Source organism: Bombina bombina, chromosome 6 (assembly GCF_027579735.1).
Source record: "Bombina bombina isolate aBomBom1 chromosome 6, aBomBom1.pri, whole genome shotgun sequence".
NCBI classification, from domain to species: domain Eukaryota; kingdom Metazoa; phylum Chordata; class Amphibia; order Anura; family Bombinatoridae; genus Bombina; species Bombina bombina.
In genome coordinates, this window is record NC_069504.1 from 477,960,372 (window position 1) to 477,975,262 (window position 14,891).

General features: G+C 37.9%; 1 protein-coding gene across 7 annotated transcripts in view; it reads left to right on the forward strand.

The window, feature by feature from the left end:
• The first annotated feature begins 8,559 nt into the window (after positions 1–8,559).
• HERC1 (HECT and RLD domain containing E3 ubiquitin protein ligase family member 1) overlaps positions 8,560–14,891 on the forward strand; it is a 683,410-nt gene continuing 677,078 nt past the window's right edge. For all 7 annotated transcript variants that reach the window (XM_053717285.1, XM_053717288.1, XM_053717289.1 and 4 more), the window contains exon 1: positions 8,560–8,843. The gene's annotated coding sequence lies outside the window, so the exon portion shown is untranslated. The remainder of the gene's footprint in view (positions 8,844–14,891) is intronic.

Below are 14,891 nucleotides of genomic sequence, written 5' to 3' on the forward strand. Positions count from 1 at the left end.
CCCTTTAAATAGAAATTATCTTAAGGTAGATTTCCCCCCCACAAAAATCCTATTTAAATTAAAAAAAAAATCACACTAAATTTAATGTTTGACTTATACTTTTTCTTTTTATATATATTTTTATTGAGATTTGAATTAAGGCATACAAAATTAAGGTATGCATAGAGATTATTTCCATTTATATTATTAACAAAGGCAAAACAAGGCTTCCAAAGCAAAACAATATATGACATTTTACAGGAAAATTAAGAATGAGGATTGTTGCCTTTCAGACAAACTATGCCTATCAGACTTATAGGCAACTTTTGGGCCTGTCATGACCAATTGAGTCGTCAATTTCCCAGTTCTATTAACAAAACATAATATTACAACCTTTATCATATAAACACAGACACATACATTTTTGGTAGAAAAATCTGGCCACAGCCTGTTTATTAAATAACACATATTTTAAATAACACTTATAGTTGTTATTAAAAAAACCTTAACTTAGTGTAAAAACCAAACAAATCATTTTTATCTTTGTGCTACCCCCAATGTGCCATAACTTTTTCATTTTCAAGATTAAAACGTTTTGACCAGGCCGTCTTTCAATTACAACTGGACATAGCAAGATGCTAAGCCTGTACCTTTATTTTGACCTTCCACTCAGCTCCAAGGGACCCCATGCCCAAGTAGCTAATTCTCCAGCTCTCCCACCTCTTGGAGAGGCTTCCAAAAAGCCTGATTTTTGCCATGGTCTGAAACTGGTGATGACTAGCGACCCCGCCACAAACTGGGAGTACCACTTTATCAAATTCCTCCACCCCTCACATCAGCAATTTCAGTCTCTCCTGAATATTCAATATGAAGAGCCGCAACTCAAATTCATTCAAGTGAACACCATCACCCATATAGAATTCCCCGTTCCCAACATCCTCCAAATCATCATGATGTATCACCGCCCCGCCAAGTCTCTTCATAAAAGAAGTCACAAGCTTATTAATTTTACGCCTACTGTTATTCAATCGAGACTGGACCTAGGCTGCCCGCCAGATGAAACGTGGTACTATGTTGGACCACACAATCAATAAATTGTGAAATAAACCCTTCATCTTGGACAAATCCTTCTTAATCCTCCTCACTAGCTCCCTCTGAGGCAAAGATACCCAAATCATTGCCCCCAGCATGAACAATAAGACTATTGGGAGGAGGAAAACGCCTTGCATAATCCACCACCGAAACCAAAACCTGGTCCCAATGAAGGACACGTATTGTGAACCATCTAAACAAAGCCTTGTCTCTTCCAAAGCCAAGCTGAAGGCGATCCTCCTTGTTTGCAGTCGTTCTTTTTGTCTAGTAAATAAAAGAGTGGCCCACCACCCACACATGAATCGGATCTGGAAAAAAAGAGTAAAGAAAAAATTATACCACCTCATATTAAACCGTCAACTGTGGACAAACATACTAAAGGAACCTAGTAGAATGCCATCTCCCCATACCCCTGATGACATCCTTGCTTAAACCCAACGAAGCCGCCTCCATGGCCGCCCCAATCCTAAAGGAGTGAGAACCGAATTCCCACGAATTCAAACCCAAAATTCCAAGGGCCTTAGCCAACACTGCCCTGAACTGATACTGAGACAGAGCCCTGCCGTCAACATGCACCAACAAGGAACCCCCTACAGGAGGCCTAATACCAAGAAACCTGTTAAGAGCAAGACACAGGCAAATCTCAGTCCCCGTAGGGAACAGAATTACAGAGGCTCCTCTACCCATTTGATCCGTCTTGGATCCCCGCAAAAAGATGGATACCTGCAAGTTCGTAACCGCTACATCAGACAAACCCAAGCCCCCATGAGCTCCTTGAGAGCTACTAATCAACTCCGAGATACGAAAAGCCCCGAAATAGGCTAACGAAAAAGCCGTCTGAAATAGTAACACCTCGTAAGGCGAAGTACACACTACCCTCAGCACATCCCACAATCTACACAGTAAAGAAAAAGACACCGGGCGATGACCATCGCCCTTACACCTGTTACTTTTTAGCCCTTTGATTATTTGATGAATGCAAAATGATTTAGTGATGTCAAACACGTTGAGCAACTTAAAACGAAAAGACAGAGCAGCCAGACGTTTGTCCACTGCCGAAGGAGATAATTTACAAAGCTTCCAGTTCCATATCCAATCAAGCAGGACCCTCTGGCACTCTGAGTCCCCATCCACTATCCTTTGCTCCAAGAGCAATTCCTCCCACTCCAACCACACTTTTGAATAGGCTTTCCATGAACTTGGAGCTAAGGAGGGCTCTCACCAAATCGGCAAATCCTCCGTTCCAAGGCTCCACAATGACTCTGGGACATCCTTCCCCACACTGTCCGCCAGAGGAGCCAGCTCTCGAAATCGCTGCTACTGCCAATGAGAAAGAGCATCGGCAATTGAGTTCTGTACCCCTGGTAGATGCTTGGCCCTAACCAACACGTTCAACCTCATACACTGCAGGACAAAAACTCTCAACAAACGGATTACTGGAGGAGAAGAGGAATGCAAACTCTTAATAGCTGATGCCACACCCAAGTTATCCATGGAGAACAAAACTGATCTGTCCTTCAATTCAGAACTCCACACAGAGACACCAAAATGGGGAACAGCTCCAAGAAAACCAAGTTTGAAATGACATCACTCTTTCTCCACTCAGCAGGCCATTCTGAAGCACACCACTCCTGTCCAAAAATAGCCCCAAAAACCTTGCTCCCGGCAGCATCCGTAACCAGGCTCAGCTCCTCATTAGAGGCACGCAGGGCCTGAATTAACACAGACCCATTGAAATTTTCCAGGAAAACCTTCCAAACCCCCAAGTCCTTTTTAGAGGGGCCAGTAAGACTGATGAAATGATGAGGCAGACAGACCCCTGCCGTAGCCAGGGAGAGCCTTCTACAAAAAACCTTTCCCACTGGGATAATATGGCAGGCGAAATTCAACCCTCCAAGAAGTGATTGCATCTCAACCAATTTTACCTTCTTACCTGAGAGAAAAGAATTGATTATCCCAACCAAGTCCTCAACTTTATTCCCCGGAAGTATACATTCCATGATGTCTGAATCTATGGTAATACTCAGGAAACTTAATACCGTAATTGAACCCTCTGACTTCTCGAGTGCAATCAGCACACCAAAATTCTCTGCAATGCGATAAAACGTGTCCCTCAACACTTCGCACACCGTCCAGCCTGAAGGGCCAACAAACAAAAAATAGTTCAAGTAATGGACAACGGATGACAGGCCAGACTGCTCCCTGAGAACCCACTCCAAGAAGGTGCTAAAGCTCTCAAATAGAGAGCAAGAGATGGAACACCCCATCGGAAGGCAGAGGTCTACGAAGAAGCAGCCGTCAAAACAACAACCCAGCAACCTATGAGAAACCGGGTGAACTGGCAATAAACGGAAGGCCGCCTCAATATCCACCTTCGCCAACAACGTGTGTCTCCCAGCCTACCTCATCAAACACCCTCCACCTTAAATACCTCCCGTTTAGGACCTGCCTCTTAACCCACCCCCCAGAGCCTACTCCTCCCAATATGTCAAGGGGCCCCTCCTACTACATTCCTACATCTGCGGGGCTATATCTTACTAGAGAATGGTGTATGTTTGAAAAAGGTTATCATGAACATAAGTGAACCACTCGAGGGTCTCATATGAGAAATCTCGTTTTTATGTCTAGATTGGGGGGTAGGGATTGTTTATATAGGTTAGTTAATGGCTTAAAGCAATATAAACTAAGCAGTTGCTCCACTGGTAAGTCACATAGATAATCACTTCAGGGGTATAGTAGTTCTAGGGATATATTTTCTTATGTTTACAAAGTAAACTTTTAAGGGGGGGGGCGGGCTGGTAGTAAAATGTAATGAATTATTAAAGCATATATGTATAGTTATCCTCATCTGATCACAGAAACTAATATAAGAAAAGGTTAGAGGCGCTAACGTAAAGTGAATTGGGCAAGCATGTCCTGGACTGTAACACTAGGAATTAGTTGGCTATTTAGTAATGGAATGTGCTTACATAAGGTTCTTATATTTTTGAAGGATATACTGCTTAGGCTCATATAGATTGTACCTTGTACTGCGAAAAAAAATGCACAGACTTATATAATAAAATATGGTATATGGAATAAACACAGTAATATTTAGAGCAGTCAGATACATGCTATGATGGGTGTGTACACAGTCTTGTGATAGAATTAAGTCTATACTGTCAAGTAGAAGTTGAAAAACATGAGCATGAAAACAGTTTAGATACATTTCAGGGTAGCCAGATATTTCTCCTATTAGTGAGGTCAAGTATAGAAAGACATATACTAAATATAATAAGAGCATGAAAGTATTCTAACAATAAGGCACAAATACTAAATATATTAGTAACACGTATAATTGTGAGTGAAGATCTATATAATGAATATATAGAGTGAAAGCTCATAGAAATTTAGGACTGAATAATACGGTGCTAACTAATATTCCCGCCCTGGGCACTGGCAGAGAAATAGTAGTTCTAGAAAGATCATCTTAGAATGAGCTAAGACTATATATAGAATTATCGCTCCATTAGTTGTGCTTATTAGATATAGCTTATAGAACCATACAGAGTTCTGCTAATGTAAATATTTAGTTGTATTAATATAAGAGCTAGGAGATTTGCAGCAACTTTTTTTTTTTAATACAGGAATATTAAAGCCATTTTAAATTATATATTGTGGCGGTACCAAGATACATTACTCCAAACACCATAATAACGCACAAACTAGCTTTGAGTGGTAAAAAACAATAACCTCCAGCATCTGATATCCTAAAACTGGCAAAGTACACTTTTTTCTAAATTCCATATTGTGTGAGGTTGAGAGTCCTGGTTCATAGGACCAACAAACGAGTAGTGGGGATAAAGAAAGATTATATCAGTAACACAGGAGCTAGACTAAAAATGTATTTGAGTTTCTCTTACATGGATTGTAGTTAACCCACTCCAGTCCTCTTAAGTAGCATTGATAGTTGACACTGGACCTCATCTTGACTTAGAATACGTATATTTATAGTCAGCAGAGTAGCACTTCCATGCCGGTATGTGATGATGAAGCTGGGACTGTGAGTCCGGTTGCCAAACCATGTTATGAACCGGGTTATGTTCTGATGTATCGCCGCAATTCTTTAAGACATCTTTCTTAGCAATAGGCAAAACTGTGCTTTTCATGTTAGGTATACAAGCAACTGCTTTTGCAGCATTCATTACAAGCTCCGTATTATCAGCACGCCTCAGGAGATTATTATATACCTTGCATGGAGCTTTGTGAACATAGAGGGCCTCAGGTGCCCTATCGCCATCTTGTAAGCCGCATGGTGCAGGGAGGTTTTTGAAGCAGTGTACTATTAGTACGTTTAGTCGAGATATATGCTATTCTAATATCTCACCGATCACATCTTCTAGCAGATGCATTTTAATCATCTCCTTGCCATTTATGTGAACTAGTCAAACTGCTCCTTGCAGTGATCCGTGTATGGGAAGTGTACGGTAACGTAGGATCTGTGATCTGTTAATAGAGTCCCTTAATTTGGCTTAATAGCATAGGCTAGAGGCACACCTTGAGAAGATTTTTCCCTACTCCTCTGAAGCTGCTTATAGATATGTCCACTATAGGTTTGCACATAGTAAATAAAAGCTTCAATATATTAATCAAATCTATGAGGATCAGGAGCTTCCCTAATGCGTCCTGCCGGTTCAGCTCTTCGCGCCGCCCCCCTCACTTTTTAAATCTCTCTGCTATTGTAACTTTTGTACATGCCTATTAGAGATGTGCAGAGGTGAAAAATGTGTTGTTTCTAAAGATTAATTTCAGATTTTTACCAACATTTGGTTCAGTCTGTGGGCTTTCGTTTTGGCTTAAAGGATTACTTTCTGTTATAATTTTTAAGCTAAACAACTAACATATTAAAGTTAATAAACATTAATTAAAACCTACTGACCTATATTTTCTCCAAAACGAAGTTTCATAACGTTCTAAAAGTTATATATTTTATTCTCCGATGATGTCACGTTATCCTGCCCACTATTTTCAGCACTGCATGTTCAAAATACTTAAACCAATAACTTTGTGTATAAAGCGCCATTTTGAAACCTAGGTATTGTAAACGGATTGGTACAGAGCAAAGGATACCCACGGAGTGGGTTTGGAAAACAATTAAATTTGCAGACAAGATTTCTGATATACGGTAGAGATATGTTAATGAAATGCTATTGATAAAAAGCGTATTTGGGGTAGTTAGTTAGTAACAGGCATAGAAAATATTTACTTACAGTGGCCCTTTAATTTTCATTTCAGATTCATTACTGTTCTTTCCAATGGGAATAGCAAATATATACAACTAATTTTAACAAAAAATCTTACATTATAGTATTTCATAATTCTAAAAAAAAAAAAAAACATATTTAAATGCTAAAAGAACATATTAATGTCTGAATAAATTTGAGTCAATGACTAGCTCACAGAGGTAAAAAAAAACCTGCATGTTCCAATGGCTCTAGTTCACTGGTTTTCAAACCTGTACTCAGGCCTCTCCAACAGGCCAGGATTTCAGGATTACCTTGGATGATAACAGATAAAATAACCATGTTTACTAACCATGTTCAAGTCTGCTTCCTTGCACTTTTTGGTGCTATTCGTTTGTGAGTATTAACCATGTTTACTAACCAGCTGATTATTTAATCTGTACTCCAGTTCAGATATCCTCAAAATATGGCCTGTTAGGGAGGCCTAAAGAAAGGTTTGAAAACCAGTGCTCTAGTCAAAGTGATTAAAAAATGGCTGACCTTCCACTACTTTGTCACCTCCCTATGCTGGGTTAAAACTGGACAAGCCTGTTTGGCATTCAATACCTGAATGGCTGTCCCAACATCAATCATTAGTAATAATATGGCAAGACTGGACAGGGGATAGTGGATACATGAATGGTCAAACCCCTGTATATTATTACGCACAAAGAAACTGATTAGCCAAACAATATAGCGCCTTCCACCCTTTCCTGGTGCCAAACGTCATGAACAAAACGATCTGGTGAATCAATTGTTCTTTCTTTGCCCGTTTCATCCAGTAATGTATTCAGCTGTTTGTGCATTGGGCAAATTGGCATACATTTGTATTCATTTGTATTCACTGGAAGCCGAACGTTCATCTCCAATGTTTATGTTGGTTTCTGATATTTAAAGGCAATTCAGTTTGAGATAACATGTAAGGTAGTGGGAAAATCTATGTCCTGGTTAAAAATAATTGACAAGCTATAATTAGTCCAACCTATATAAGTTCACAAAACCCATTACCAATCCAGTCTCTCAGTAAATGTGTTAGTTTTGATGCACAAAACATGTTGTTATTACTGTCTTTATGCCTGTGGATTAATAATAATAAAAAAAAACACATTCTCCTATTCACTGAAAAGGAAGTGCAATTTAGGGCACTATACAGGACAGTTTTCAGCTGCACCAACTGGCCTCACGGACTATACAGTGATAACCAAGGGACCTGACAGAATGAATCAAAGGATAACAAGATATTGGCTAAATTGACCTAATTCAGTTTGTGGGCCAAGGTTTGAATGATCATTGACAGAGAAGATGAACTGGCAGTATCCAGACTGACATTTATCCAGGTGTTTGTGGGAACTTTGAAAGAACTGTAGATAAAGGTAATTCATCCCTTATTTACTGATTCTCTAAGTACAAACTCTAAACCATCACAGATATTTTCAACTTTATGGGCCACTGTTGATTATTAATCAACCTATATTGTCAGTGTAATTTATGTTTGCTAATATTGATTGGTTAAAAGGATAATTTCTGTAAATAAATGATTACTATAATTTATTTGGTGAGCACCGCCACCAACAGATCCCACATCACTGGGCCTACTCAAGCAGGACCATTCCTGCAGCCAACAGTTGGAACAATTGTATAACATTGTGTTACTATTTCATAACCATATCGGTTGAGTTTGTTGGGTGAAATGATGTTTGGTTTCATGTTTTCAACTAATTAGTGTGTAATACAGAATATTATTATACAGTCCATTGTAACAAACTGGAAATTACTAGTTAAATATAAGATGGGATAGAGCTGGCGACTAAAGATAATATTAGTACGTCAAGCATATAATGTGATACCATCCAGAAGTATGACAAGCCACGCCATTTTAGCGTTACTTTGATACACGACTTCGCTGGTCATATATATTGGCTAAACAAAACAGATATTTATTAAGAAATACAGCGACATTAATAAATAAAAAGACAGTCCAAACCGCAATTTTTATGTAGCATGTAACTAAACAATGGTTGTTACTAAAATGTATCTCATCCCACTGGTGTCACCATTCTTGTTATGTACAAACCTGTGTGATGCTTTAATGTGCCCTTTGGTGTGTACATGCTGCAAACCTTGCAACATGACATCTAAAATTCAGCATGTACTGTAATGTCACCCAGTCACTCCTCCCTTTCCTGGGTGTGTTTTGTGTCTCCTCCTTTTCCTTTCTTCTGACAACTGGAGCCGCTGCAGCTCAAATACTAGCAGGCCTGACAGGGAGGGACACTGGAATATCCATAGCGACATAACAGCGGCTTTAATCGCAAAGTACGGTGTATGAATATCGTGTGCAGGTTGACATCTGCTGACACGAACACGCAGATCTGATACACGTCCACTGTCACCAATTTCTCTGACACACCGAAACTCACTGTCAAAAGGCAGACTCCCTCAGTGACACAGCCGGCCTGCATACACTCGTTTCCAGCCTGTAACGGCTCGAAGGGACAAAGACAGCTGCAGGTACCGTGACATATAAGATGAGGGGCTGTGTATATAAATGTCAGATCTATGTATTCATATCGAGGTGTGTCTGCTGCATCTTTGTCATGCTGACATGTTGTTTATGTTTGATGTTGAGATCATTGATACTCTCTCTGAGGCTGGGTTTTGGTGCAATAAGGTTACAATACACAGTGATGAGGTTACACTAAGCAACGTGTGTTCCATTTATATTATTGTGTGATACTGCCTACTTTGTATTCTGTATAAATGATATACGTGGCCACACAATAATATTGTGCAACCCTTCCTTTATAATTATGTAAGGCTTTTGGGGATAAAGGCAAGGTATGTGACAGGCCTTTCCTTGACAGCTCTGTGATACCCCAACTTATTTGTGCAAAAGTACACTTCATGACAGCTTTCCAAACACTAAATTGTGACAGTTATTTGTAAAATACCCACTGCTTTTGCCATGTATTTAAGATAAATGTGACAATTGTATATGTATGATCCCACTAATTTGTGAATCCCTTTTTTTTATACTCCTCTAGGTTTGTGTCATATGTAACCCCACCAATTATTATGACAGTATATTGTACTTGTGTAAGGTTCCCACTACTTGTTTGTCCTACAACACACCTACTTATTTATGCAGAGGTGTAACAGCATCTATGTTGATAAACATATGTTTTATGCATATAATATGCCATGCTTTCCATAATTCTTATCTATAGTACACCTTAGCATTGCATAATAGATTATTTTTTATTTTATTTTTTAAATATCAATCTGTGCACTTAGTTGCCAAGTTCTCTATGAAACAAGACTGCCAGTGTGTGAATTGTAATAATGTTTTTGGCAACATTGTGGGAAATGTACCACCCTAATATATAGCAGTGGTTCCCAAACTTTTTCAGGTCACTGCCCCCTTGGTTCTATAAACTCCCTATCAGCCCCCCCAACATAACTTAAAAATAATATTCACACCAGGAGCCTCATTTATTAAAGCTTGGACAGAAAAAGTTTGTTTACGATAACCTTGTCTCACACACAGAGTAAAGAAGGGCAGCATATGCTGCCCGCATTTAACATTGCAAAGCAATTGCTTGTGCAGCCACGTCCCTTGCTTTCGTGTGATTGTCATCTGATCAGGATGATTTAAGTCCTCAAACCTTAAAGGGATATGAGGATAGAGCAGGCACTTTTAAGCAACTTTCTAATTTACTCCTATTATCAATTTTTTCTTCGTTCTTTTGGTATCTTTATTTGAAAAAGCAGGAATGGGGCTCCTAAGCTTTCATTCCTGCTTTTTTAAAATAAAGATAACAAAAGAACAAAGAAAAATTGATAATAGGAGTAAATTAGAGCATGCAATTTTAAACAACTTTGTATCTGAACCATGAAAGAAACAAATTGGGTTTCATATCTCTTTAAAGTGGGGAGAGGGTAAGTACCAGCGGTCTGAAATGGGGGCCCCAGCCGTGCACAACCCTTAATAAAGATAATGATACTATACCATCTAAAGGAGTAACAATTAAAACATATTCAATATTTATTAAAACTGTATTATCTTTATCTCCTGAAAACAACTATTTATAGTCAATAGTCATTGTGCAAGAATCTTATCAACCACATTGAGTAATTGCTTCACTGTTCAAAAAAACTGTTAAAGGGACATAAAACCCAATTTTTTTCTTTCATGATTCTGATAGAACATACAATTTTAAACAACTTTCCAATTTACTTCTGTTATCAAATTTTCTTAGTTTTCTTGTTATCCTTTGTTGGAAAGCAAGGATGTAGGCTCAGCTATGTGCACGTGTCTGCAGCACTATATGACAGCCGTCTTGCAACAATGTTATACATTAGCAGGAGCACTAGATGGCATCACTATTTCCTGTCATGTAGTGCTTCAGGCACGTGCACACTACCTTCCTAGGTATCTCTTCAACAAAGAATATCATGAAAAGGAAGTAATAGAAGTAAATTGGCAACTTTTTAAAATTATATTCTCTAACTGAATAATGAAAGAGATAGTTTGGGTTTAATGTTATGGATGGACTTGATGAAATGATACCAGATTCCCAATCTCTAGAGTCTTAAAGGGACATGAAACTCCAAAATGTTCTTTCTTTATTCAGATACAGCATACAATTTTAAATAACTTTCCAATTCACTTCTATTGTCTAATTTGCTTCATTCTCTTGATATCCTTTATTGAAAATGAGCTAGGTAGTCTTGGGAGCTAGCTGCTGATTGGTGGCTTCACATATATGCCTCTTGTCATTGGTTTACTGATGTGTTCAGCTAGCTCCAAGTAGTGCATTACTGCACCTTCAATAAAGTATACTAAAAGAATGAAGCAGCATTGATGATATAAGTAAATTAGAAAGTTGTTTAAAATTGTATGCTCTATTTAAATAGTGGGGAAAAAAAATTCAATTTTTCAAGTCCCTTTTAAATCGACATAGTCAGAAATCCGCAGGTGATTTCTTTGGTTGGAGCACATTTGTACTACTGCACCAATAAATCAACTTTCTAAAAAGTGTTCTTAAAGTGTTATGTCGTGCACCACTAGATTATTTCTGATGGCAGAAGATTTAAAAACCTTAACTAGTTTATTGTGTACAAAGCTACTCAAACAGTTCTTTGCTATGTCTCCTGCTAAGAATACCAGCCTACAGTACAAGTAGCTGCAGTTTATTATAGTGGTAATTCCATTGCCCCCTCCACCTCTTATGTGAATAGTGCCCCCCCTCAATAATCCCACTGCCTCCCTAGAGGGCAGTGCCACCCACTTTGGGAATCACTGGTATATAGGGAAGATTTTCCATGTTATCCTATGAATGTCTTCCCCCTAGCCATTTTATGTAAAGTTATTATATGTGATAATGTGTCCCAGTGTACGTTGCATCCAATTAGCTGGCAGTCTTGCATTTTACAATTTTAAGCCATAGTTCTGTTTGTCCTTTGTGTTCTATGAAGAGTATCTTTCCTCCATGTTTGTATAATCATTCAATATGGGAAAACACTTGTTAGTTACTATTAATGTTCATCCTACATGCTATTGCTCATTCACTGTATATTTATGGTATCATTCTGATGATCTGATACTCTTATGTGTGACCATTTGCTGGTGCAGAAAAAAAAACATTTTGTATGTGGACTTTATATTAAAATGTAGATGATTAAATAACTAGTTTTTACATCAATGATTTTTACAGAATTTGTCTACAAATCACATTTGATATTTCTGCTAAGCAAATCTACAGTAAGTGAAAACAGTTTCTGCATATGATTTAGAAATGTCAGTTTGTCTTGTGTTTGTAAAGAGGTATTTAAATAAAATAGGTCATGTGAGATAGGTCTCCTGTGGTCCAGTGAGACATAATCTTATAGAGGCAATTCCCAATTAGCCCATTCCTTGTCAATAGATAATAAGGAGAAAAAATAGGTAGACATCAGATTTTACTAGAGAAATAGAAAGTCAAATGTAAAGTAGAGACTATTGGGACACTATTTATAGTAAGGTACCACTGAAAAGTATTTGTGTCTGTTTTTAAGGACATATATAAGTTTGTAGTATTTTCAGGAGAATCTAAAAATATATTTTTCATGTCTGTGTTTAGGGCAAACTTTCTCATAAGGCATGACAAGAATACAACATTAAAAATTTGTGATTTGCATAGAGTCTGTAATTTTATGATACTTTTTATATTTACTTCTATTAACAAATACACTTAATTCTCTTGTTATGCTTTGTTGACAAGCATACCTAGGTAGGCTCAGTAGCAGCAAAGCACTACTGGGAGATATATTACTACATCTACCCAAAAGATAAATAATAAAATGTGAAAGTCCACATCCACAAAGCTGGCTGCTGACATAGAATGTTCACCTGTTTCATTTTACTGGTCAAACAGCACCAATTGACAGAAAATCTAAGGTGGGACCACTGTTTATTCAAAATATGGAAGCCTGCAAGGGACCTAATATGTCCTCAACATGTTTTGTTTGCCAAATCGGGCAAACTTGTTCAATCGTAATACAGTCATATCAAAAGGAGTTTATTTGCTGCACTTCCTTTAAACATTATTTAATTGTATCTTATGTAAAACAATGTTATTATGTATCATTATCCTATTTAAAATGGCTCTACCCTAATGTAGTGCATTACATTCTATATGGTATATCTCATTTTAAACCCCCCCGCTATATATTACTCTGCCATATACTGTATAGTAATAGTATCCATGTGTAGATATATAACAATTATTTGGTGTGTGTGTGTGTGTGTGTATATATAATTTACAAAAGGATCCCACACTCACTGCTTCAATCCAGCATCCGGGGTGCACTTGAACCATTGATATATAAAATAAATAAGAAAGGCACTCTCCGTGTAATTAGTATAATAACTTTACTAAGATGAACGTTTTCGGGGTCGCCCCCGTCCTCAGAGGATGGGGGCGACCCCGAAAACGTTCATCTTAGTAAAGTTATTATACTAATTACACGGAGAGTGCCTTTCTTATTTAATATATTATATATATATATATATATATATATATATATATATATATATATATATATATATATATATATATATACAAATCCAATGCCAAGAAAGGAATTTACTGGACTATAATAGAACATAGCGTTTATTATATACACATTAAAAGTGTCATAACGTTTTGGTGCCCATTTGTACCTTTGTCAAATGTCAATTAACAGGTTCAACCAGGTGAACCTAAAAACTTTTGGTTTAAGGTTCACCTGGTTGAACCTGTTAATTGACATTTGACAAAGGTGCAAATGGGCACCGAAACGTTATGACACTTTTAATGTGTATATAATAAACGCTATGTTTTTATTATAGTCCAGTGAGTGCCTTTTTTTTGGAATTATATTTGTATATGGACTTAGAAGAGCACCCCGGCAATTGTGATACTTGTAGGATTGTGCTTTCCCTCTCTGGATCTCTGTGTGTATGTATGTGTGTGTGTGTGTATATATATATATATATATATATATATATATATATATATATATATTATATATATATATATATATAGTATATATATATATATATATATATATATATATATATATATATATATATATATATATATATATATCTCCACTGATTCTCTATCGTAAGTCATCTTGAATTATATTTATGTATATTTTACGATAGAGAATCAGTGGATTTCTTAGACATAAGAATCATGAGACAGGGGGAAACATTAATAACAACCCTCTTCAGCAAGCCCACAGACAAGAACTCTCTTCAATATGCCTCAAGCTGCCACCCTCCAAGCCTAAAGAGAACACTACCGACTTTCCAATTCAAAAGGGTGACAAGGAACAATACCAGTATTGAATGGAGAAATGCACATGTTCATACAAAGGGGTTACCACAGAGGTAGCCTGCAGAAGAGTAAAGAACAAGCAATGAAGGATACGCAAAGGGAACTACTCTACAAGATGAAAAATAAGGAGAAAGATAACAAATTGACCTTCACGACCACATACACCACCGGTAAAGAGGGCATCGCAGGAGCACTGCGGGACAACTGGAACCTGCTCACAACAGATACAGACCTACCCTTCAAGAACATGCCTCCACCTCGGATTGGATACCGCAGGGCACAATCCCTCAGAGATCAACTAATTAAAACGGATCCTATCAAATGCTATAGCAATGAGACTTGGCTAAAAAACAAACCAGGATGTTTTAGATGCCTTGGCTGTACCACATGTGGGGGACTCACCATGGGCAACCACTTTAGTCACCCCTATTCAACAAAGAAATATAAAATCCGGCACAGGGTTACCTGTACCAATCCGGCACAGGGTTACCTGTACCACATGCTTTATAGTGTACCTACTACATTGTGTTTGTGGGATGTTCTATGTGGGCAAAACAGTGGACGACCTACGGACGAGGATGGCCAACCACCAGTCAGCAATACAGACTGCCATTAAAAAAGGACCCTCTGACCAGCCTGTAGCCAGGCATTTTTTAGAAGCGGGCCACAAGGTATCTGACCTTAAGTACTTCAT